Source organism: Dendrobates tinctorius, unplaced genomic scaffold (assembly GCF_039654945.1).
Source record: "Dendrobates tinctorius isolate UK_male_01 unplaced genomic scaffold, ASM3965494v1 ptg000171l, whole genome shotgun sequence".
NCBI classification, from domain to species: domain Eukaryota; kingdom Metazoa; phylum Chordata; class Amphibia; order Anura; family Dendrobatidae; genus Dendrobates; species Dendrobates tinctorius.
The window spans coordinates 11506435-11531332 of record NW_027361838.1 but is presented as its reverse complement, the minus strand read 5'-3'; the positions used below and the strand labels follow the sequence as shown (position 1 = coordinate 11531332).

The 24898-nt window shown below is 47.5% G+C and overlaps 1 long non-coding RNA gene across 1 annotated transcript; it reads left to right on the top strand.

Annotated features, from left to right (window-relative positions):
- Positions 1 to 1210: 1210 nt before the first annotated feature.
- On the top strand, positions 1211 to 23001 carry LOC141053808 (uncharacterized). Its single transcript, XR_012221271.1, has 5 exons — positions 1211 to 1271; positions 2121 to 2360; positions 3417 to 3575; positions 21372 to 21486; positions 22336 to 23001. It is a non-coding gene; the product is annotated as an uncharacterized lncRNA (long non-coding RNA).
- Positions 23002 to 24898: the final 1897 nt, after the last annotated feature.

Genomic DNA, 24898 nt, shown 5'->3' with positions numbered 1-24898 from the left:
ATGCATGGTCCTCTCACCCCCCTATCCTGGTATGCATGGTCCTCTCACTCCCCTATCCTGGAATGCATGGTCCCCTCACCCCCCAATACTGGTATGCATTGCCCCCTCTCCCCCCTTTCCTGGTATGCATGGTCCTCTCACCCCCCCCTTTCCTGGTATGCATGGTCCTCTCACCCCCTATCCTGGTATGCATGGTCCCCCCACCCCCCTATCCTGGTATGCATGGTCCCCTGACCTCCCTATCCTGATATGCATGATCCCCTCACCCCCTTTTCTTGGTATGCATGGTCCCCTCACCCCCTTTTGTGGTATGCATGGTCCCCTCACCCTCCTTTCGTGGTATGCATGGTCCCCTCACCCCCCAATACTGGTATGCATGGCCCCCTCTCCCCCCTTTCCTGATATGCATGGTCCTCTCACCCCCTATCCTGGTATGCATGGTCATCTCACCCCCTATCCTGGTATTCATGGTCCCCTCACCCCCCTATCCTGTTATGCATGGTCCCCTCACCTCCCTATCCTTGTATGCATGGTCCCCTCACCCCCCCAATATTGGTATGCATGGTCCCCTCTCCCCCCCTTTCCTGGTATGCATGGTCCCCTCACCCCCCTTATCCTGACATGTATGGTCCCCCTCACCCCTATTAAACTACACACATACAAAAAAACAAACATTTATACTCACCCTTCTTTCCTGTGCCCTTACCCAAAATGGAGTTGCTGGCTTCACGGGGGCCATCTTGTTTCCCATCTGACACTCCTTGTTTCCTGTCTGCTGCATATATAAAGGAACTCTGCACACAGGCCCGGATTGGCAATATAACCAACCGGGCATTTTCCCGCTGGGCCGCTGTCACGTGGGCCGCGGGCATCTGGCCGCTTGCCAGCTGCTGCGGCCACTGTTGCTCCTGCCGCCGGCCCTCTGCGGGCATGGCGGTGATAGTTTCAAGTTCCTCCCGCACTGCAGGGAGATAAACCGCCACGCCCCCCCCACGCACCCCATCCTCGCCTTAGCATGAGACCCCCTCCCCCCCGCAGCCACTCACAGCGTCGCACTCGCTTGCCTGCTCGCTCTGTTCGCAGGACCTGTGATGAGGTCACATGAGGGGAGGAGTCAAGGGGGTCACATGATCAGGAGCCTTTGTCCAGACCCCCGATCATGTCACCCCTGACTCCGCCCCTCCTGTGACCTCATCACAGGTCCTGTGCTCTCTGCCTTGCCTCTACCGTCTGCAAGACTCTGCTTTGCTGTTGTCATGGTGCTGGTTGAGGTAAGTATGTGTGGGGTCAGGATTTACAGTGTGGATGTAGCAGAGCTGTGTGTGTATGAGGTGTACAGAGCGGAGCCGTGTGTGTACGAGGTGTACGGAGCGGAGCCGTGTGTACGAGGTGTACGGAGCGGAGCCGTGTGTAGGAGGTGTACAGAGCGGTGCCGTGTGTACGTGGTGTACGGTGCGGAGCCGTGTGTACGAGGTGTACGGAGCGGAGCCGTGTGTGTACGAGGTGTACGGAGCGGAGCCGCGTGTGTACGGAGAGGAGCCGCGTGTGTACGAGGTGTACGGAGCGGAGCCGTGTGTGTATGAGGTGTACGGTGCGGAGCCGTGTGTACGAGGTGTACGGAGAGGAGCCGCGTGTGTACGAGGTGTACGGTGCGGAGTCGTGTGTACGTGGTGTACGGAGCGGAGCCGTGTGTGTACGTGGTGTACGGTGCGGAGCCGTGTGTGTACGTGGTGTACGGTGCGGAGCCGTGTGTGTACGAGGTGTACGGAGAGGAGACGTGTGTGTACGAGGTGTACGGAGCGGAGCCGTGTGTACGAGGTGTACGGAGCGGAGCCGCGCGTGTACGAGGTGTACGGAGAGGAGCCGCGCGTGTACGAGGTGTACGGAGAGGAGCCGCGCGTGTACGAGGTGTACGGACAGGAGCCGCGCGTGTACGAGGTGTACGGACAGGAGCCGCGCGTGTACGAGGTGTACGGACAGGAGCCGCGCGTGTACGAGGTGTACGGAGAGGAGCCGCGCGTGTACGAGGTGTACGGAGTGGAGCCATATGTGTACGGGGTGTACGGAGCGGAGCCAAGTGTGTACAAAGCATACAAAGCGTGCTTTTCCCACGGACACAGGAGTACACGGCGGAGCCCCGAGGAGCATTTTAAAACACACACATGACGTTCCACCGGAAGTGACGTGCTGGAAGCTGACCGGAAATGAGATAATTTCTTGAGGAGATTGTGACGGAACCAGGAATGCTTCAGATCCATCACCGTGTCCTCCTCCGACAGCGCAGACAGCAGGATCGCCTTGGAATCGGGGATGCCGGCCATGTGAGCGGATCATGATAGGTCCTGCACCGGGAGGCTCAGGTGGGCACTACAATGGGAGCCGGGCTGCTATAGTATCTTTATAGAATCTTTCTTTATTTCTTTCTCTCTTTTTCGTTCTTTCTCTGTTCTTTCATTCTCTGTTCTGTCTTTCCCTCATTTTCTTTCTCTCTCTGTTCTCTCTCTCTCTCTCTGTTCTTTCTTTCTCTCTCTAATCTTTCTTTTTTCTCTCTCTGTTCTTTCTTCCCCTCTTTCTTTCTTTTTCTTTCCTCTCTTTCTCGCTGTTCTTTCTTTCTTTTCTTTACTTCTTTCTTTCTCTCTCTGTTCTTTCTCTGTCTCTCTCTGTTCTTTCTTTCTTTCCCCTCTTTCTTTCTCTCTCTGTTCTTTCTCTGTCTCTCACTGTTCTTTCTTTGTCTCTCACTGTTCTTTCTTTCCCCTTTCTTTCTCGCTCTCTCTGTTTTCTTTTTTCTCTCTCTCTCTGTTTTCTCTCTTCCTTAGTGCCAGTCAGTGTGCCCATACTGCCAGCCACTGTGCCCTCAGTACCAGTCAGTGTGATCAGCAGTGCTAAATGGGTGCGATTAGGTGTGGACATGGGTGTGACTAGTTGTGAAATGGGTGTGGCTGGGCGTGGCCAAAATTTGCAGCGGCGCGCTGCGCGCGCCGCAGTCTTTGTCCATCTCTCCCTTCTTCAAAAGTTGGGAGGTATGATAGGGGCAGCTATGACCAGGGGGTCTGGTTGCCCAATAGAGAGCAGTTCTGCCAGGAATTCTGTAATCATGCATACAAAAGGGGACAGAGATTTGGGAGGAGTACTGTACCTAAAAGCAATAAATAGGACTGAGCTGAAATACTGGGCACAGCTGTGACTACATGTTATATAGTCGTGTTAATCTCCTCTCACTTCTTGTAAACTACAAGTGTACAAAGATATTATATAGTCACCATGTGACTAGTGGGCCTGTGTAACTTCAAATGCCAGGGCTGAATTTTAGTCCCAGTCCGGCCCTGTCTGCACACTATACCTTGCTTGTGTATCTTGTACCTTACTTGCTGCCAAACTCAAGGACTTGCAACCTGCTTGTTTCTTCTATTCCTCAGGATAGCTTGCTTGTTTCTGGATTTACGTACCACCGGAAAGAGACTGTTGCTCTACACTGGCACTGCACCCACCTCCGCTATGGTCTGCCCTCCACTAGGAGCCGGCCTGGGCTCTGGACCTCAGGATTTTCCATTGTTGGACTTGTACTCGCACCCTCGGTCTGTACTAACATCTGCATATTCTTGAGACTGTTTATTGCCTGCTTATCTGTAGAGCCACAGTTTACATCAGTTATCTGAAGTTCATCTCTCTACTATATATATATATATATATATATATATATATATATATATCTCTTGAACTGTGATATACCGTGTTTGTCTTCATTCTGACCCAAGTCATTGGTCTCCATAGAACATTAGCATAATCATATTAGACAGTGCTAGGCAGCAGGCAGTGTATGTGGGTCTATAGATATCAGTACCAGAATCCAAAAAAACGGAAGTGTGAAACTAAGATAAAAATAAGATAATTATTTATTAACTACATAGTATAAAACAGAATATTAAAATTACATATGCATAAGGGGACTTAGACTGAACAGAATGAGCTCCAAGTGGTTTACATCAGAGTAAAAATTAATGTGAAATCACATATGGTTAAATAACAAGTGTAGGTGCAAGTGCCTAGGATACCAACAAGTGGCTACATAACCATCAGTAGAACATCAATAAACTAGATGTGTATTTCCTGAAGGAAGTACAGATAGTGCTTTGAAATGGTGCCCGGGCTGCCCCTTTAAGAGAGACTTGCCTGCTGCCCCTGTAAGACTTTCAACTCAGGATCCGTTTTATCTGTGGATGCCTCTCAGGGGCTACTTTGGCCTGTGGGGCCCCTCAGGGTCTGATTTTGTGGGTGGGGCCCCTTAAGGTCTGATTTTTTGGGCGGAGCCCCTCAGGGTCCAGTTTGGTGGGCAGGTCCCCTCAGAGTCCGATTTGGTGGCTGGGGCCCCCTCAGGGTCCGATTTGGTGGGCGGGGCCCCTCAGGGTCCGATTTGGTGGGCGGGGGCCCTCAGGGTCCGATTTGGAGGCCAGCAAAAGAGTGTGAATAACTAGGCTAAAACACAGCAAAAACAGTTCAATGGAGCCAAAAAAAATGCCCCAATTTTTAGCCCACCGATAGATGAGACCTGTGACGGAGATCCCTCACTTAATTTATCTGGCCTGGATTTTTTTTTTTAAGTGAGGGATCTCCGTCACAGGTCTCATGTATCGGTGGGCTAAAAATTGGGGCATTTTTGGGGCTCAATTAAACTGTTTTGCTGAGTCTTATTCTAGTTATTGACACCAGTTTGCTTACAAAAAAGGTGTTACTTACAGGCCAGATATTTTAAGCTGTGTTTTTCCTGCACACTGATCACATATAAGTTCTCTCCAAAGTCAGTCATTTTTAGTGAATGAGCAAAATATTGTAGTCCATTTAAAATGGGCAAGGCGCATGCCAACGGACGGGTAGGTGGACGTGATGGTGATGGTGCATGGAGAGGGTGAGGTTGAGGACGTGGGCAAGCTGATATTGGGCCATCACAAACGCCCACATCTTTTCGCTCAACCTTCCTGTCACAATTACTAGGAGACCGCAGCAGCACACCACTATTGAACCCAGAGCAGTGTTAAAAAGTTGTTCTTTGGATAGCGGATAATGCCTCTAGTCACTTTGCCGCCCCCACCACCACACGGTCAAGTCTCAGTAGCCGTGAGTCTGCACCACATATTCCTCACCCTGATCCTCCTTCCTCCCACCATACAGAGCGCCCGGAGACAAGTGATCCCACACTTGGACACTCCAAAGAGCTGTTCACTTTTCCATTTAGAGATTTGGGCCTCTCTCCCTGTGCACTTGAAGCTGAGCAAGAGGAGATTGCATGTAGCGATGCCCAAATATTTGAGCAGCCACGTTCACACAAAGGCAATGGTGGGAACGTGTCACAAAATGTGGATAATGATGAGACACAATTGCCAGAAAGTCAGGAGGAGGACCAGGGTGCGGAACTGGAAGAGGAGGTGGTGGATGATATAGCATCTGACCCAAGCTGGCAAGAGGACATGCAGAGCGAGGACAGCAGCACACAGAGGGAGGGAGGCGTAGCACCCCAACTGGCAGGAAGAAGCAGAGTTGTGGCTGCAGAAAGAAGACGGGCAACCGTTCCCCATAACACCAACATGATGGAAGTTGCCAGTACAAGTGTTAGGTATTCCCGAGTCTGGTTGTTTTTTTAAAGACTCTGCCGATAACTCCAAACAGGCCATTTGCACCACCTACCATGCCCACATCAGCAGGGCTAGCAAAACTACCAGCCTGACCACCACCAGAATAATTAGGCACATGGTAGCAAAGCAATGGCCGTAACCTGGTGGCAGCTCTGAGGCGAGCTCACACACGTACCATGCCTGGCCCATGTACTTAACCTCATTGTTCAACAGTTTCTCAAAAGCTATCCAGAGCTGCCGGATCTGCTTGTGAAAGTACACCGCCTGTGTGCCCATTTTAGAAAATCAGCTACAGCTTCCACCGCCCTTGCCATGCTTCAACAGCGTTTGCAGCTTCCAGCTCACTAACTGGTGTGTGATGTCCCCACGCATTGGAACTCTACACTGCAAATGTTGGAAAGGATTTTGAGCAAATGAGGGCTGTTGTTGACTACCAGCATCAACAAGGCCATTGGTATTCAGTTCAGACTCCACACATAAGACCTCATGAGTGGACTTGGATTTCAGACATCTGTTCCATCCTCCAAAACTTTGAGGCGTCCACCTCCGTGATTCCTCTGTGCCTTATAATTATTGGGTGTCCAAGCGGGACACATGGCATGAACTGACTTTCTACTCCTTGGAGGTCCTGGCCTGCCCTGCCGCTAGGGTTTTGTCAGCGGGTTTTTAGTGCCGCTGGTGGAATTATAACTGATAAGCCCATCCGCCTGTAAACTGAAAATGCTGACAGGCTGACTCTTATAAAAATGAACAAGGGCTGGATTGGGCCAGACTTCTCTACACCACTGAATGATAACAGCGAAACATAACCTCAAGTCCAGTGTCATTTTTTGGGAGGTATATTCCCATACACCTCTTCACACCCACACATGGGTATATGCTTCCTGATTTTGGCTATTTGCTGTTATCCTCCTCCTTCTCATCATCCACCACCACTAGATCACTATGGTGACCATGTTCCATGATGCAACAGCCATGTTATTGTTTTAAAGGGTGTTTTTGATGCCCTTAAAAAAATGTTTACACATTATGTTGATGTGTACCCCCCAGGAGGCAATGCACTTGTAAAAATGTTTTTTTACAAGTGTAGGATGTAGTGAAACCTCCACCAGGGGGAGCTGGTGAGGGAAGTGAGGTTACACACTAAGAGTAGCAGCACTGAGCAACAGCACAGGTGTGACAGGTAACGAGAGAGAATGGTCAGACGAACCGAGTCAGAAACTAGCAGGAGCAGACGTACCAGAAGGAGCAGCAATACACGTAGTCAAAATACCAAGCCAAGGGTCAGAAAGCCAAAACATGAGCACGGGGTCCAAAAACGTGAGGCGAAATACGAGGTCGGGGTACAAGCCAGGAAGTCAAATGCCATAGAGGGAACGTAGCAGCAGAGACGAATACCAAGAGACGGGGTCAGAGATCAGTCCGGGTCATACATGTGGATTCTAGTCAAAGGCAGGAGGATCACCAAGGTGCAAGGGTCAGAGGCTCTAAACTGGAAGCTTAAGCTATCACTAACACTGGTCAGCAGGATGTGAGAGACTGAACTAGCCCAGCTAGCTCCAGTACGAGGCCGAGGAGATTAACCCCCGCATGACCAGTCCAGAGTGAAGACAGCAGAAAATAAACTCCGGACTGGACCATGACAGTACCCCCTTCTCAATGGGGGGCTACTGGACCCCCAGGCTTTCCTGTATAACGAGTGTGAAAGGCCTGGACCAACCGATCCGCATGGGCCAATCGCGCTGGCACCCATGACCCATCCTCAGGACCGTACCCTTTCCAATGGACTAAGTACTGAAGTGAATGGCAGAGCATACGAGAATCCACCACCTGTTCCATCTTGTACTCAGCTGGCCATCTACCATAACAGGCGGCGGGTGCGAGGGAGACTCACCAGAGGAAGGCACCGACGGCTTCAGAAGCGCCTTATGGAACACATTAGGGATCTGCAACGACAGAGGCAAACGCAGGCGAAAGGTCACAGGATTAATCACTCCTAAAATTTCATACGGATCAATAAACTTGGGACCCAACTTATCAGAGGGAATTCTCAGCCTTATATTTTGGGTGGATAACCATACCTTATCCCCCACCTGATAAGCCGGCCCTACAGAGCGTCGTTTATCTGCAAAAAATTTATATTTGCCTTGAACCTCCCCAATTTTCCTCTAAACCTCCCCCAACCGCAAAAAGGCCGAATCAACCCCTGGAAACTCCAAATCCAAACAGGAAAATTCACCAAAATGAGGGTGAAAGCCGTAGCTGCAGAAGAAAGGAGAAGTAGCAGTAGACTGATTGACACGATTATTGAAAGCGAATTCCGCTATAGGTATCACAGAGCACCAATCATCCGGTCTGGATGTGACAAGACACCGTAGAATCTGCTCCAAAGACTGATGGTCCTTTCAGTCTGACCATTGGTCTCGGGATGGTAGGCCGATGAAAAGGTCAGACTGATGCCCAGCCTTTTACAAAAAGCCCTCCAGAATTTTGACAAGAATTGCACCCCTCTATCAGACACCACACTGACAGGCACACCATGCAACCGGATCACATGCTCAATGAATAGTTTAGATAGAGTCTCAGCATTAGGAAGGCCTGTTAATGGTACAAAATGTGCTTGTTTACTGAACCTATCCACCACTACCCAGATCATGGTTTTGCCATTAGAGGGGGGGAGAGATCAGTGATAAAATCCATGGACAGATGAGTCCACGGTCTATCTGGAATTGGGAGTGGCACCAATTCCCCAGCCGGCCGGTTGTGGGAGGCTTTAGCGCGGTCACAAATTTCACAGGAGGACACAAAGCCAGTGACGTCAGACGTCAACGAGGGCTACCAGAACAGCCTAGTGATGGCTTTACGAGTGGCCAAGATTCCAGGATGCCCACTCAGAGCTGAGTCGTGGAACTCCCGAAGCACCCTTAATCGATACTGAACAAGAACAAAGAGCTTATTTTCAGGTATGGACAGAGGAGCAAGAGATTGGGCCTCACGAATCTCCTGCTCCAATCTCGGGGACACCACAGCCACCACCACCCCACGCTGAAGAATGGAGGAAGGAGGCTCAGGAGGCGATACCGGATCTAGGCTGCAAGACAAGGCATCCGCCTTCACATTCTTGGAACCTGGACTGAAAGTGATGGAAAACTGAAATCAGGAAAAAGAAAGTGACCACCTTGCCTGTCTTGGAGTCAGACGTTTGGTGGACTCGAAGACAGGTTCTTGTGATCTGTAATGACAGTGATACGATGGACAGCCCCCTCCAAAAAATGTCTCCATTCTTCAAAATCTAATTTAATGGCCAACAACTCTCGGTTACCCACATCGTAATTCCTCTCCACAGAGGAAATTTTTTTGGAAAAGAAGGCACAGGGTCTTAAGTTAGTTAATGTGGTGGGGCCCTGGGACAACACAGCTCCCACTCCCACCTCAGAGGCATCCACTTCTATGATGAATGGTTTAGACAAATCGGGTTGAACCATTACCGGAGCACTCATGAAATATTTTTTAACAAATAAAATGCTGCCACAGTTTGAGCTGACCAGTTTTTGAGATCAGCCCCCTTTTGGGTGAGATCAGTGAGGGGTTTGACCACGAGAGAACCCCTTGATGAATTTTCTCTAGTAATTGATGAAACCCAGAAATCGCTGAAGACCCTTGAGAGCTCTGGGTTGCACCCAATCCACAATGGCCTGTACCTTCCTAGGGTCCATACGAAACCTCTCAGCAGACAGGATGACCCCTAGAAAGGACAATTCTTGAGTAAAAAATGATCATTTCTCCAGTTTGGCAAAGAGTGAGTTCTCCCTGAGCCTCTGGAGAACTGCACGAACATGACCCATGTGACTTTGTCTATCAGAAGAATATGAGTATATCATCAACATAAACTACTACACAGCATCCAAAAAAATCAGAAAAAACATGGTTAATGAAATTCTGGAATAACGCTAGTGCGTTAGTCAAACCGAACGGCATAACCAAATTTTCAAACAGACCCTCAGAAGTGAGAAACGCAGTTTTCCACTCATCCCCCTCCTGCATACGGATGAGATTGTATGCTCCCCTGAGGTCCAACTTAGAGAACCACCTGGCCCCCGACAATTGATTGTACAAATCAGGTATCCGTGGGAGAGGATAAGTGTTTCTTATGGTTATCTTATTCAGTTCTCGAAAATCGAGGCATGGGCGTAAACCACCATCTTTTTTTTTTTCAAAAAAGAACCCCACCGCCACGGGAGAGACAGATGGCCGTATATGCCCTTTATGGAGGCTCTCAGAGATATACTCCTTCTTAGCAGCCCACTCAGGGCCGGAGAGATTGTACAGACGGGCTTTGGGCAATTTGGCACCGGGAACAAAATCCACGGCACAATCGAATGGGCGGTGTGGTGGTAGAACCTCAGCCTCCTTTTCGGAGAACACATCCTCAAAATCCTTCAGGTACTCCGGAATACCTTCCCGACTGACGGATGACATAGACACAGTGGCAAGACAATTTTCAGAACAACCAGGTGCCCATTTAACAAAATCCCGGGACCCCCAGTCAATAACTGGGTTACGCCGTTGCAACCAGGGAAACCCTAACACCAGGCCAGCAGGGAGGTTATCCAAAACAAAGCATGACATGCGCTCCTGGTGTAGGGCCCCCACCCTGAGGGTGAATTCTTTAGAACTGAAATGGAGACCATCCTTAGTGAGAGGTGTAGCGTCAATAGCCACAATTTTTAAGGGAGTCTACAACCTAACTGTCCCTAATCTACAGCGGGCCACCAGCTTAGAGTCAATCAGGTTCAGGGATGACCCACAGTCTACAAAAGCCGAAGTATGGAAAAAGCCATTCTCAACACCAAGTTCCACCTTTAACAGTATCTTTGAAAATGACGAAAAAGGTACCTGAGAGTCTGGGTGACCTCCAAGATGATCACCCAGACTCAGCCGCTTGTTAGTCGGTGGACAGGAGGGGCAGTCTTTTTTCCAATGTCCGGGATCTCCGCAGTAAAAACAACTTTCCATCACGTCGCCGTTTCCTCTCTTTCTCCTGGGGGTTGGTGGCTCCCACCTCCATAGGTTCAGATGGAAGCAAAACATCAGGGTTAGCAGGGAACAACGGAATCCCTCACTGAGTAACACCTCTCTCACGCAGTCACCGATCCATACGGATAGCCTGAGTCATAACCTCCTCCAATGAGCTGGGAGGTGGATGGAGAGCCAGAGCGTCCTTCAAGCAATCCGACAGTCCCTTCCTGAACAGACATCTCAGTGCAGAGTCGTCCCAGGACACCTCAGTGGACCATCGACGGAATTCGGAGGTGTACCATTCGGCTGAGTGCTTCCCCTGCCCCAGACCCAAAATAGTGTCCTCTGCCACCCTAACACGGTCCGGCTTATCATAGATAAGTTCTAGGGCCTCAAAGAACCTATCTACCGACATCCTTTCAGGGGCAGTAGGGGGCAACGAGAAAGTCCAGGATTGGGGACCCTCCCTAAGTAAGGAGATAATAATCCCCATCCGCTGAGTCTCATCCCCAGACAATCGGGGTCTAAGAGAAAACCATAATTTACAACTCTCCTTGAATATGTGAAATTTATCTTTTTCACCAGAAAACGTGTTAGGAAGTTTAACTGTGGGTTCAGGAGAGTGCAAAATAACAACTACAGAGTCACCTGGTGGACTAACAATATGAGAGGTGTTTCCCTGCATGGTCTTAATAGTCTCAGTCAGTTCTTTCTGTAAGTGAGTATGAGACCTGACAAGGGACTGATGATTCACAGAAAAGTCCTGCGCCATCTGCGTCAAACTGGACACTTGATCTGCCAAGTTATGCAGCAGATCCATGACCAGAGAAAAAAAATTGCAAAATCCCGTTTAAATGTATTGGTTAGTGATAATGTACTGAAACCTCCATCAGGGGGAGCTGGTGAGGGAAGAGAGATTACACACTAAGAGTAGCAACACTGAGCGCACAGGTGTGACAGGTAACGAGAGAGAATGGTCAGACAAACCGAGTCAGAAACTAGCAGGAGCAGACGTACCAGAAGGAGCAGCAATACACGTAGTCAAAATACCAAGCCGAGGGTCAGAAAGCCAGAACATGAGCACGGGGTCCAAAAACATGAGGCGAAATACGTGGTCGGGGTACAAGCCAGGAAGTCAAATGCCAGAGAGGGAACGTAGCAGCAGAGACGAATACCAAGAGACGGGGTCAGAGATCAGTCTGGGTCATACACGTGGATTCTAGTCAAAGGCAGGAGGATCACCAAGGTATAAGGGTCAGAGGCTCTAAACTGGAAGCTTAAGCTATCACTAACACTGGTCAGCAGGATGTGAGAGACTGACATAGCCCAGCTAGCTCCAGAATGAGGCCGAGGAGATTAACCCCCGCATGACCAGTCCAGAGTGAAGACAGCAGAAAATAAACTCCGGACTGGACCATGGCATAGGAGACTCGCTTCTTTAAATTGGGAAAAGATTTTAAGGAGGCCATCCTCCATGTCTCTTCCGACACCACCACTAGATCACCAGGGTGAACGTGTTCCACGATGCAACAGCCACGTTATTGTGCTAAAGGGTGTTTTTGATGCCCTTAAATAAATGTTTAAACATTTTCTTGATGTGTACCCCAAAACCCAAGAAGCAAAAGGAAGGGTTTTTTTAAGGTGTCTCTGGGCCCATATGTGAAATGGGAATCTCTCTTATTACAGTCTCCAATTTGTGATGGCCTCATCAGAGGTTAATCCTAAATGCAGTTGTTGGATGACTGCTGATGACCCTGAGGATTTAAAGAGTGCTTTTAAGATAATGTCAGGATCAACTTCAAGGAGAGGATTTGAAGCAACACTGGAGGAGGAGGTTGTATTTCTTGTAGATTCACCTTCCTTCTTTGATGGGGTGTCAATTAATCTTAGAAGGATGGGCTGGTCTGATGTTATCACACTACCATGCAAATGAAGATTGCATTTCATTGGTTGTCCATCCGGAACTCAACAAGCGGCGTGCTTCAAGGCACCGCCTACACAGAAAATCTACATGATATCTTCCTCTGTGACTCTTGGATGCAAATTATTAATGGTCATTTTTGTGCTTTCTAAAGGGCTAAAGACAGACTCTTTTGGAGTCTGCCCTACTGAAGAACTGTCCTCCTTTGTGACAAGTGACAAGGTTGGAGCCTTTGTGTGCAATAAAGGTGGCAAAGTCTCATGCTGAGTAGACATAAGAGCTGTGTATGCATCATTCTGTACGACTTTACTAAGAGGTAAAGTTTGCCCAAGAGAAAATAAATTTCCAGACATTTCTGGCCTTTTTTTCACAGTGTTGGCAGCTGTGATCATCTTCTTGGTGGGGATGTGGGAAAGTTCCAAGTCTTCATCAATACCATCTATTAAATTAGAAAATGGTAGCACACCAAATATGAAATATGTGAAATACGAATAGCAAAATGGCTTTAGTAATACATTTCATAATGGCTTTTGTAAGGCATATCAAATATGAAATAAGTGAAATATGAATAGCATAATGGCTTTTGTAATCTGATGTGCCGTCAGTTTGTTCTATTACTTGTATACTAGTTTTCTGACTGAGCACTCCGCCCTTCATCAAGTGGTGATTTTAATCGCATTCAATCACATGTTTGGTTCCTATCGTCCTGTATATACAGGCTTTATCATGTTACTAGCCAGAGGTCAGTTCACATCAGGCAGTCAGTATAGGGACCCATTCAATCTGAGATCACCTTGTTGCTGGTGAATGGGCTCACATCTTTTGGCCAAATTTTGTGCTAAGTATCTTATATGTTTTTCAAGATTACAAAAGCCATTATGCTATTCATATTTCACTTATTTCATATTTGATATGCCTTACAAAAGCCATTATGAAATGTATTACTAAAGCCATTTTGCTATTCGTATTTCACATATTTCATATTTGGTGTGCTACCATTTTCTAATTTAATATGTAAGTTGCCTTTTGGTATGCACCTATTCAGACTAGTTCTAGATGTGCCGTCAGTTTGTTCTATTATTCATCAATACCATCATCGCCCATATCTTGTAAAGAGGAAATCTTTGGTTTCCCAGGTTTGTGGTTAACTACATTTATGTGCATTCCTTTAAGAGGGTTCATTACACCTGAAGAAATAGTTTTTGGCTGTGCAATTTTGATGGTCTTGGTAATATTTATAGGTGAAGGTGACCAACCTTGTGCCACAAGTGAGTTGATAGTTACAGCAGCTGCACTCCTCTTTAAACTTGGTTTTTCAGGAGCATCCATCAGTTTAGTTGGTTTTCCTCCAACACTGATCTGCTGCTTTCTAGAATTCAAATAAAGAAGGATATTGGTCTAAATCGAGGTGAAGTGCTGATGAAACTGACTGGAAAGCCCACTGCAAATAAACCGTTAATTTTCACCGCACACTCAAATTGCTTGCAAAAATGTGAATTTTTATTGTACAAAAATATTCATAAACAAAATGGTGGGAGTGAAAATGAAATTTAAAGCGACTGAAAACATCAATGTTTCGACCCGTCCCTGGTCTTATTCATAGAGAAGCTAGAGAGCAAGCAAGCAGTATGTCAGAACAGAGTTATAAAATTATAACGTTGAAAAAAATCACATTCGTGATCTATTGTGTGAAAGATATTTATAGTGGAAAAAATATACAGATATCCATCCAAGGCATATAAAACGAATGTTAGGTATTGCAACAATAAAAGTATGATAATTTGGATCAGATATCAAATGGTAAATGTACTAGTTATGTAGTAAGAGAATGAGAAAAGACAGATGTTTGTTTATATAAGGATTACCTTAGTCCAAGGAGTATAAGGAATAAGTGGTATGTAATGCAGGGATCAGATTCCCCATAGGTCCACAGTGTCTGCAAATAATAGTAGTAGTGTTATAAGTAGCCCCATTCATATTAAGAGGTATAAAGAGAAGTATAATCCAGTACCTAGTGTGAGGCAGCGAACAAAACACATCCGGCACCAGGTTTTCCACAAAACCAAAACAGTCCATGCGGTTTATTCAGCAGCATAAACCCATAGAAGCAACATAAAGTTCTTATACAGTAACAGCATAGCGTCCATGACAGAGTTCAGCTCTGTAATCCTTGTGGTCACACAGGTTAGACATGCGCAGGCTTTCTAGCCTCGGTTATCTCACAGACGTCAGGGTCACGCATGCTTCCTTTAGCAGACTGCAGATATCCCTTCCCTCCAGGGAATTACCAGGCATGTGCAGCCATTAACACACAGCGTTCACTTGCTGTCAGAAGGCAGCCCCATCTCACTCAGACGGGACCTTCCACACTGGACCAACCAGGTCTCAGCATTCACCTCATGTGACCTACCCTGGCCACATTAAATGGTCCATAGCCACGCCCACCGGGTCACATGACTATGACCTTATTACAGGTCCTTCAACCACTCACACTCTTTACAACAGTGTTCTTTAATCACACCCCCTGGGTGGGTTTGTAGGTAACCAGGCCTGCCCATTTCCCAAGTTACCTGGAGACTTCTCCCTGACACATTGAAGCAACACCACAGCAATGTCATTGCTGATCCACACACATACATAAGTCTCCATCTCAAGGCCACCCACCTTGAGATACATAACGGTCCTTCCATATTCTGCCACTCATCCTCTCTCTTGGGACATCCACACAGCACCCCCTAGCGGACACAGTGGTCATTACACCACATACCTCCCCCCTCTGTTCAAACTTGTGGGGTTGAACACACAACATTACATCAGGCTCTCGAGACCGGGCACTCATTACACCTTGCCCTACAGGTCGAGAGAACCGTCTCCATCTATCACATGGCCTCATCTCTACGTTAGGCCTCCCCCGCCCCCAGTGGTCAGAATATCAGCCCTGATCTGTGGCCCTCCAGTTACAGTCTGTCTGCATCATCAGTCACTGTCTAGTCACCACATTCCTCTCCCTGTTTGTTCCGTTCCCCGACCAGCTCCCCCGGTTGGTACGGTCATCAGTCTTAGTTGGACCTACTGTCGGGCCTGAGTCTGACCCATTCAGCGTCTCACAGGAACTAATGTCTCTCAGCCTCGTACGGCCTGTCGAACTGCCACTTGCTGACATTCTTCGGCCACTTGCCACATCACTACTTGGAGGAACCCTTCCTGTCCTTACATGTTGGGTTGGTATTCCGTACTTCTTTATTAATTTGCTGGCGGTCCAGCCTCAGCTGCTCAATCTCTTGCAGGTACCCCACTCGATACTCCAAGAGCATCCGAAAGTTTCTCAGGCTTTCCATGGAGCCAACCACCAGGACGGGAATCCTACCCTCTTCACTGGATACCTAGTCTTCATCATCAGGAGGGATCCTCACCCTCACCACACCGGAGATATTCACAAGGTCTTGCCTTACCTTCCCGGATCTTCCAGCGATTCTCCCAATCAGAGATTTGGGTTCCGGACCCACCTCTTTCCGCAAACCCAGCCGATCCATAGCCTCCCTTGCTAATTCTAGGCGTCGAGCAGCCTTCACATTACTCCGCCTGACCAGCTGTTTGGCATGGAGACATTGTAGATGCATCTCCTTCAGGACAGCTACACGGTTTGATGTATCTTCTCTGGCTGATACGATCACCAACTGCCGAGTCTCAGGTGCCCAGCGCACCTTATACGTTTTGACCGCCTCTTTGAAAGCCTCATGCACACCTTCCTCAGCACAGGTGTTGTGGATGGATTTACTTTTGATTTGGGTAGATTTACCCCTGTGCATACTGTGGCCTGTCCTAATTAGACAGAGTCTTATTGAGCGCTCAAAGAAGGAAAGACGCCAGACTTGGTGGGCAGCAATACCTCCCAGCAAAACTCTGGAAGTTTATTGAATATACTTGGTTTTATCAGTTGTACAGAAAGGAGTGGCTACTCATTAACATAGAGGCTTTACTTCTTAGCTAATTGGTCAGTTTTAATGCATAAACATATATGGGCGTCGACCTAAGGTGACTTAAGCATCAGATGATATACTGCTCTTTGTCTTACAATGTCAGCAATGTTCTGATATCGGCTGGCACATCTGGCCTAAACTTCCTCTTTCTATGTCTGGGACAAATATCACAAGACAATGCTATCATAAGATACCATCCGCTCCCCAGACTATCTCATGGGGGGGCAGTAGGTCATTTCCACCAACTAGTTACAAGGTTCAAACTGTGAATATGTATCTGTGTGCATATAAGAATATATAAGAGTACATGAGTATATAGCAGTATATGGAGTATATAGCCTATAGCAGGCAAGTGAGATCTATATGAAATACATATACATATATATTTCCATAACACAGGCTTCTTGCATGTCCTCTGGTACATCAATAACAGACTGGAAGGTCGTGGTCTTGCTCTCTTCCTGGACCGAAGGCTCTAGCTTTAACATGGACACTTCCCTAACTATCGTTGACCCGACCGGGTGACTGTCTTCTTCAGTTCTTAACTCACCAACTTCCCACGATTTGATCACTTCATGACCCTTTGCCACGATGGCTACTGGCAGTTCTGTCTCATTATCACTCGCGCTCACCCGTGGTAAGTCTTAGTCCAACTTCTCCTGCAGAAGACTTTTTACTACTCCTCTGAGTTCCTCCATCTCTTCCTTGAGGTTCTGGTTCACACTTTGCCAGGTGGACAGGTGACCTCTGAGCTCCAAGACTTCTTTCTCGAGCCCCTCCACCCTGTGCTCAGCCATTTGTCTCAGGACTCTTTCTCGTTCGAGATGTTCTTCCACTGTCTCTTTTATTAACTTTATCTCACAATCCTGTTCTCTTTTGGCCAGCACGTGTCTCACCACTACTATCTCTTTAATTATATTGTCAAAGGGTACCACTGGGTCAGTCCCGTCAGAAGAGTGAACCGTCCCGGTACCGTTTAACCGTGTTTTTACCCCAGTCATCTCATCTCCGAGCCCACCAACCGTCATATCACGAGACGTCAGGTTCGTAAGTTGGGCAGATGTACTTCTTCCGGTCAGTTCTACCTCTGACCTGTCCACGTCAGGAGTCGTCACTGTCTCAGTGTCTGCTGGCCCCAGAGTCAAAACGTCTCCATTGTCCGACCATACATCATCAAGCAAAACAAAGTCCCGGCCCCTCTCCAAGGCATAGACTAAGTCCCGTGGTATCCCGCCCCCTTGGCACTCACCACCTTTGGTCCCCACAAACATTACTCTGTCTACTGCATAGTTCACCGTGACCCCATGTTTACAGCGAATCCTGGCGTTTTTCTCGGTCAGAGATAAAACGAGAGCAGTTCCTGTCAGAGTCCCCTGACTCTCTGAGTCCAGTCTACCAGTGACTCCTTCCCGGTGCAGCATCACGGTACACACCTGTGGCCTGTCATTATCCAGAAAATACATGCCGCACTCCTCAAAACTCATACAGACACACTGCGGTTCCCCAGACATACCCACTGAGGCAACCAGTGCTGCCATTTCCTGAACCACCCCAATTTGGGTCACTGCCCCCTCCCGGGACTCCACCCCTTTTTGGGTTACCACCCCAATTTGGGTCACCGCCCCCTTCTGGGACTCCGCTTCTTTTTGGGTTACCACCCCAATTTGGGTCACCGCCCCTTCTGGGACTCCACCCCCTTTTGGGCTACCGCCCCCTTTCGGGACTTCCCCATATCCGTTATACCGGTCTTCTCAGACCACAGATCCCACAACACAGTTTGTCTCTTTTACGATACCACACAAGTCCTTGTTGGCACCACCACAGCTCCTGCTGTCACCGATCACAGACACCACCAGCTGCTGTTCACACACAGCGGCTGGTGTCCTCTTTGTAACCCCGCCGAGTTACAGGAAGCTGCTTGTCCCCTTTGTAACCCCGCCGAGTTACAGCAAGCCGCTTGTCACCTTCTTGACTCCCACTGAGCCACCGCAGGCTGAGTTGAGAAAAAAAACCCACACCACACAAAAACTCACGTGTCCTTTCTGTGTGCTCTTCAGGACGTACCGTCTCTGCCTGAGACCGTCCAACACACAGGGCGCACCGGGTGCTATTCAGGGAGCCGACCCTCTTCCCAGAGTCTCCCAACACACCGGCCTCACCAGGTCCAGGGGCTCAGCGGGTGCTCTTCAGGACATTTGTCTCCACCAGAGACTGCCCAACACTCACGCCTCACCAGGTCCAAGGTCATACCACGTGCTCCAGGGATCCGATTCTTCTCCTAGAATCTCCCAACACTGACCCTCCAGGACCTTGCTCACTGAACCCTCCAGGTACACAGTCTTTATCACTGACCCCGGTCAGTACAACACGAACACCCGTCCGTTACCTGTGTTGGCCACACAGGTCCTCAGATACCTCTTCTCCACAGAGGCACCCTATAGCAATCACCAGTCTCTCACTGACCCCGGTCAGTACAACACGGTTTTCTCGAACGTCACATGCTGGCCGCGCAGGTTCTCGGACCCCTCTACCGCAGAGGTATCCTATAAGTCTCTTTCTCCTGGGGAAACGGCCGCACTGGGCTCACTGATCCGGACAGTGCCTACTCACTAGGCCGCCGCACGGTTCCAGAACCACAGCCGGGCAGTGGCTTCCCCAACTGTCAGCCTTCCTGGCTCAGCGTTGCACTTAGCAACCGACTTTGCAGTCCTCTTCCGTTGCTCCTAGCAACAAGGCTACAACATTGCCCATAGCTTTCTCCACCAATTGTGAGGTAGCGCTGTTATTCAGTTAGGGGATCCTCGCTAGGCAGCGAACAAAACACATCAGGCACCAGGTTTTCCACAAAACCAAAACAGTCCATGCGGTTTATTCAGCAGCATAAACCCATAGAAGCAACATAAAGTTCTTATAACAGCATAGCGTCCATGACAGAGTTCAGCTCTGTAATCCCTGTGGTCACACAGGTTAAACTTGCACAGGCTTTCTAGCCTCGGTTATCTCACCCACGTCAGGGTCACTCATGGTTCCTTTAGCAGACTGCAGACATCCCTTCCCTCCAGGGAATTACCAGGCACGTGCAGTCATTAACACACAGCGATCACTTGCTGTCAGAAGGCAACCCCATCTCACTCAGACGGGACCTTCCCCACTGGACCAACCAGGTCTCAGCATTCACCTCATGTGACTTACCCTGGCCACATTATATGGTCCATAGCCACGCCCACCGGGTCATATGACTATGACCTCATCACAGGTCCTTCAACCACTCACACTCTTTACAACAGTGTTCTTTAAACACACCCCCTGGGTGGGTTTGTAGGTAACCAGGCCTGCCCATCTCCCTAGTTACCTGGAGACTTCTCCCTGAAACATTGAAGCAACACCTCAGCAATGTCATTGCTGATCCACACACATACAGTATTTGGCGGCGCATGCATCCTTTTGACGGTGCGTCGAGCGCAACCAAACTGCAGCAGGTTGGTTTGGCGCTGGTCGGCGCACTGTCAAAAGGACGCATGCGCCGCCAAACGCATACTGTGCACGGCCTGCGCCCCCAGTGATAAAGATAGGGGACGCAGGACGCATGCAGCGTCATGCTCCAGTAGGCGGAGGCGCATCAGGGGGCGGGGTTTAGCGGCGGCCGTGCGCTGTCCGTCACTGCGCTCAAAAGCGCAAATGTGAAACCGGCCTAAGCTGTCAGATGGAATGGAGTTGAGACCCTTGATAACATCCAAGAAATGCCCAGTGTCAAGTACGAAAGTTTTAGTGGCCCTGACTAGTGATGGGCGAGTAGCATTGTTGCTCCGGTCTCCCTGAGCATGCTCGGGTGGTCTCCAAGTATTTTGGCGTGCTCGGAGATTTAGTTTTCGGTGTCTCAGCTGCATGATTTGCGACTTGTAGACAGGCTGAATACATGTGGGAATTCCCTAACAAACAGGCATTCCTCACATGTACTTATGCTGTCTAGCAATCGCAAATCATGAAGCTGAGGCGATGAAAACTAAATCTCCGAGCACGCCAAAATGCTCAGAGACCACCTGAGCAACGAGTATACTCGCTCATCACTAGTTCTGACCAGTGATGTTAGAATTTTTTCTAAAAAAATGGATAATGGGGAAAGAATTGAATCTGTGGATGCAACTATAGGTCTGCTAGGAGGGATGGTTAATGATTTGTGGATTTTTGGCAAAATGTAAAAACTGGTGTTATAGGGTGTGGATTGTGGATAAATGTGGCAGTCTTTTGGTCAATGGTGTTATTATCGAGGTATGTCCTGATGACGTTCTTAAGTTTAACAGTGATGTTGGATGTAGAGTCCCTAGGAATAATCCTTTAGGTCTCAGAGTCAGATAATTGTCGATGTACCTCATTGGAGTATGTCAAGATGTCCATTACCACGATGGCACCATCCTTATCAGCTGGTTTCACAATGATAGACTTGTTGTTTCTAAGTGAGGTGAGACCCTGATTCTCCATTAGTGTGAGATTGGGGCAAGTAGGGAAAAAGCCGACGTTGTTAGATGTATTAAGAAAGGCCTACAAGCAGCTGAGAAAATTGATCGCAATGAACATCAAACTCTCCTGCAAATATTGTCAATCCACTATTGATTTCCTCGACATCAAAATCTCAAATCCTTCCAGTGGATTCTTGGAAACCACCATTTTCCGTAAGGAAACTGCTGTCAATTCGTTATTACACGCAACATCCTCTCATCCTCAATCGCTAGTTAGGAGCATATCTAAGGGCCAATTTCTTAGGGCAAAACGGATTTGCTCCAACAAAGAAAACTTTGATGAACAAGCAGATGATCTATTTCATAGGTTCCAAGAAAGGGGATACTCACGCAGATGTATTAAGAAAGGCCTACAAGCAGCTGAGAAAATTGATCGCAATGAACTTTTGAAACCGCGATCCAAACCAAATCAGGAATCCAAGGTAAGGTTTATTACCACCTACAATACCAATTGGCATGGTATGCAGAATGTTCTGAGGAAATTTTGTCCCATCCTACAGGAGGATGTTGGTTTGGCCAAATATTTATTTGATTACCCTTCCATTACATATTATTATTGTTATTTATTTATATAGCACCATTGATTCCATGGTGCTGTACATGAGAAGGGGTTACATACAGATTACAGATATCACTTGCAGCAAACAAACTAACAGGAAATCTCCCAGTCTTAAAGATCACATTGTTCGCAGCTACTGTCCTGGACCTCAACTTGAAAGAGCTTTTGGATCTAAAGGCCCAATTTGGGGCTTCTTTCCCTGTGGGGACTGTATTGCTTGTCCTAACATGATGCAACCTCTACTTTCCACTCCAGTGATGGTAAGATTTTTTCAATTACACAACACATCACTTGCAACTCCATAGGAGTAGTTTACTACGCCTATTGTCCCTGCCTCAAGATTTATATAGGATTAACATCAAGGCCCCTAAAAACCAGAATTAGGGAACATTATCGCGATATTATCAATGCCATGGATACTGAGGATTCCACTTCCCTAAAACCCATACTTCGTCACTTCAAACAGATGCATAATTGTGATGCTAGCCTATTAAAGGCTTTTGGGATTGATAAAATACATATTGACACTAGAGGTGGTAATTGGAGGAAAGCGCTGGCGCAATTGGAGGCACGATGGGTCTCCAAAGTTAGATCACTCCAACCCAATGGTCTCAATGAGGTTATCAGTTTTGCACCTTTCTTATAGCTCTGTTCTTTGTTTTAATTTTTAATTTTGTTTTTATTGCCAACTAATAATTTTTTATCTTTACAGATGGGTCCCTATCTTATTTACGAGGCGCTGTTTGTTTTTGCTCCTACTTCAAGCCTGAATCAACATTTCATGCATCTCTCATATTGATGTACTCTGCTTCTGGCCGCCTTTTTAAGGAATTTTATCATATGGACTCTTTGATAATTATTTCTATTTTGCTATTATCATCTAATAATTTGTATGTTTATTATTTATGGGAAGCCCATACGTTGGTCTTCTACATGGCACTTTATATGCACATGTTTAATGTATATTTACTCATGTAATTTTTTCATATGGCTTTACTGTGTGAAGGGTTAATACTAAAATCAGAGCTTAAGTTTCACTTCTCCTTTTCTTTGTAAGGTTTCGTTTCTTAGTTTTGTTGTTGTAAGATAAATTTTTGTAATTGGCATGGGCTGTCATGAAACCAGATTGTTCTCATCAGGTGCAAAGATAAGGGAGGTGGGAATGTTAAACTCTGAAGAATATGCCATTATACTACTTTCTACGCTATCTACGTACGGACATATATGTAGTTTCCGGTTTTCTTGCAATATTATTGCCTTATAAAGTGAAATGATGCTATTGGTACTTGAGAACCTTGCATAATTAAGCAAAAGATTATAAAAGATGTGACTAAAATAAAGGGACTTAGTGATCTGCCTCGATCCTCCCGTACAGAGACCCCAGTCTCCGTGTGGTCATTTGTGTTGTTAGCAACACTGGAATAATTTGGAAATCACTGGCTCAACCGTGAAGGGTTAATTTAGCCCTCCCTAATTAGCTACCTCGACAACTGTATTTTTTTGCTTAATGTTGTACTTTTTATTATAATATAATATATATTGTACATGCACTATGCATATTTATTTCACGTGCATTTGTCCACATTTCTTCACATTTTACATCTCCTTTATCCCACATCACTCACTCCCCTCCTTTCATTCCTATGTTCCTCCATTATTGGCAGCCTAGATTACCCTGCTTTCCACGCAGCCTAAGTGCTGTTGTGGTTATGCTCCACTTCATTCTTGACAGCAGGGTGCGCTCCGTCGGCTTCCTGGCTTGAGCGTCACCATGGTGACGCGTCTCTATGCGGTTGCTTATTCCCTGCTCTGACGCGTCGAGCAGGGGAGAGGCGCGGCTTTGCATGACGCTGACCTGTGACGTTCATAGCCCGGGCCGCCCACCGAAAGCACCGCTAAACCCTTGTCATTCACAGCTTACCTTCACATAAAAGGACAATCAGACAGCTCCTCTATGCGCCCCTCGATAAAGCTGCCGCGAAACGCGCATTGGGGTCCTTCCACCCGCATCTTGAGGTAACATGCACTGACCATCTTTATTCACTTTTTTGCTCGGATGTGTTTTTTAGGGTTTTGCTGCTGCCTTATCTTGCACTAGCGCATACTGGTTATGTAGCTCCCTATCCATTCACATCTGTTTATGCTGAGTGATCTGTTTACAATGCCACACTTTTGTGTAATGTTTAAAAGGATTTCATTATCTGTATGTTAATTGCATTATGCCTTAATTATCTTATATGCACATTTGTGCTCTTGCTTTATACCGATTAAGGAATACACTGGTATTTATTTAAATATATACCCCTTTTTATGCACTTACATTGGTTCCTCAGCATTGGTTCCAGCAATTTTTGCACACATTTTTGTACTTTTCTGTGCTTATTACCCTTGATGTGGTAATTTTTTGTAGTGCCCTCACTTTTACTATTATTGTGAATTTTATATTCATGTTTTAATCATGTCCCAATAAAGATTATTACTTTTTAAGCATAGCTTCTTTTTTCTTTTTGGATGATCCATTAGTGTGAGATTGGGGCGAGTAGGGAAAAAGCCGACGTTGTTGATATGACAGGTCTTTCACCTCTCGATCAACTAAGGTAATGAATGTCTCAGTGGCATTGTGGTAGGGGCTGGGATTGGGGGGTGGACCACTGCTTACCCTGTCCGGATGACAAAGACACTAGGCGATGCAAGGATGAGGCGGAGACAGATTTCAATAGTAACAGTTCCGGATTTAATCGTCGTCCTCCTGACGACCACAACCACGCACCGCAGCCTCTTTACAGTTCTCTGTCTCCAGGCCTGGGTACCTGCACCTTGGCTCCAGTCGAAGTAACGTCCCTCGCGGATCTTTCACTGGGTCTGTCCTAGACCAATCTACCGCCAGTGCTTCACCTGCCCGAGGTCCTTGTCCAATCGATACCCCCGGGGCCTCGTCTGTCCTGCGGTCAGTCGGGTCAGGGCCACCCCCCTGACTGTCTCTTTGCTGTCCGTCCCCTGGTCGAGCTCTTCTCTCTTCACCGTCTTCTACCAAGCTCCTCCCTGGTCTAGCTTGCCTGGAACCCTACCCTGTTCTATTTATCCCCTCTCTCACTGGAAATTCCCCTCCTGGGTTCCTATCTCCCCGCCCCCATGACTAAGCGTTTCTCAAGCCGTAAGCTGATGTTAAGTCCTAAACTACTCCCCCCTGCCATCTTGTGGTCATTTCTAGGTACTGCACTCTCCTATCCACCTTTCCCAGCTGTCACCCTTCTATCCTGTCAATCTCCGCCTCT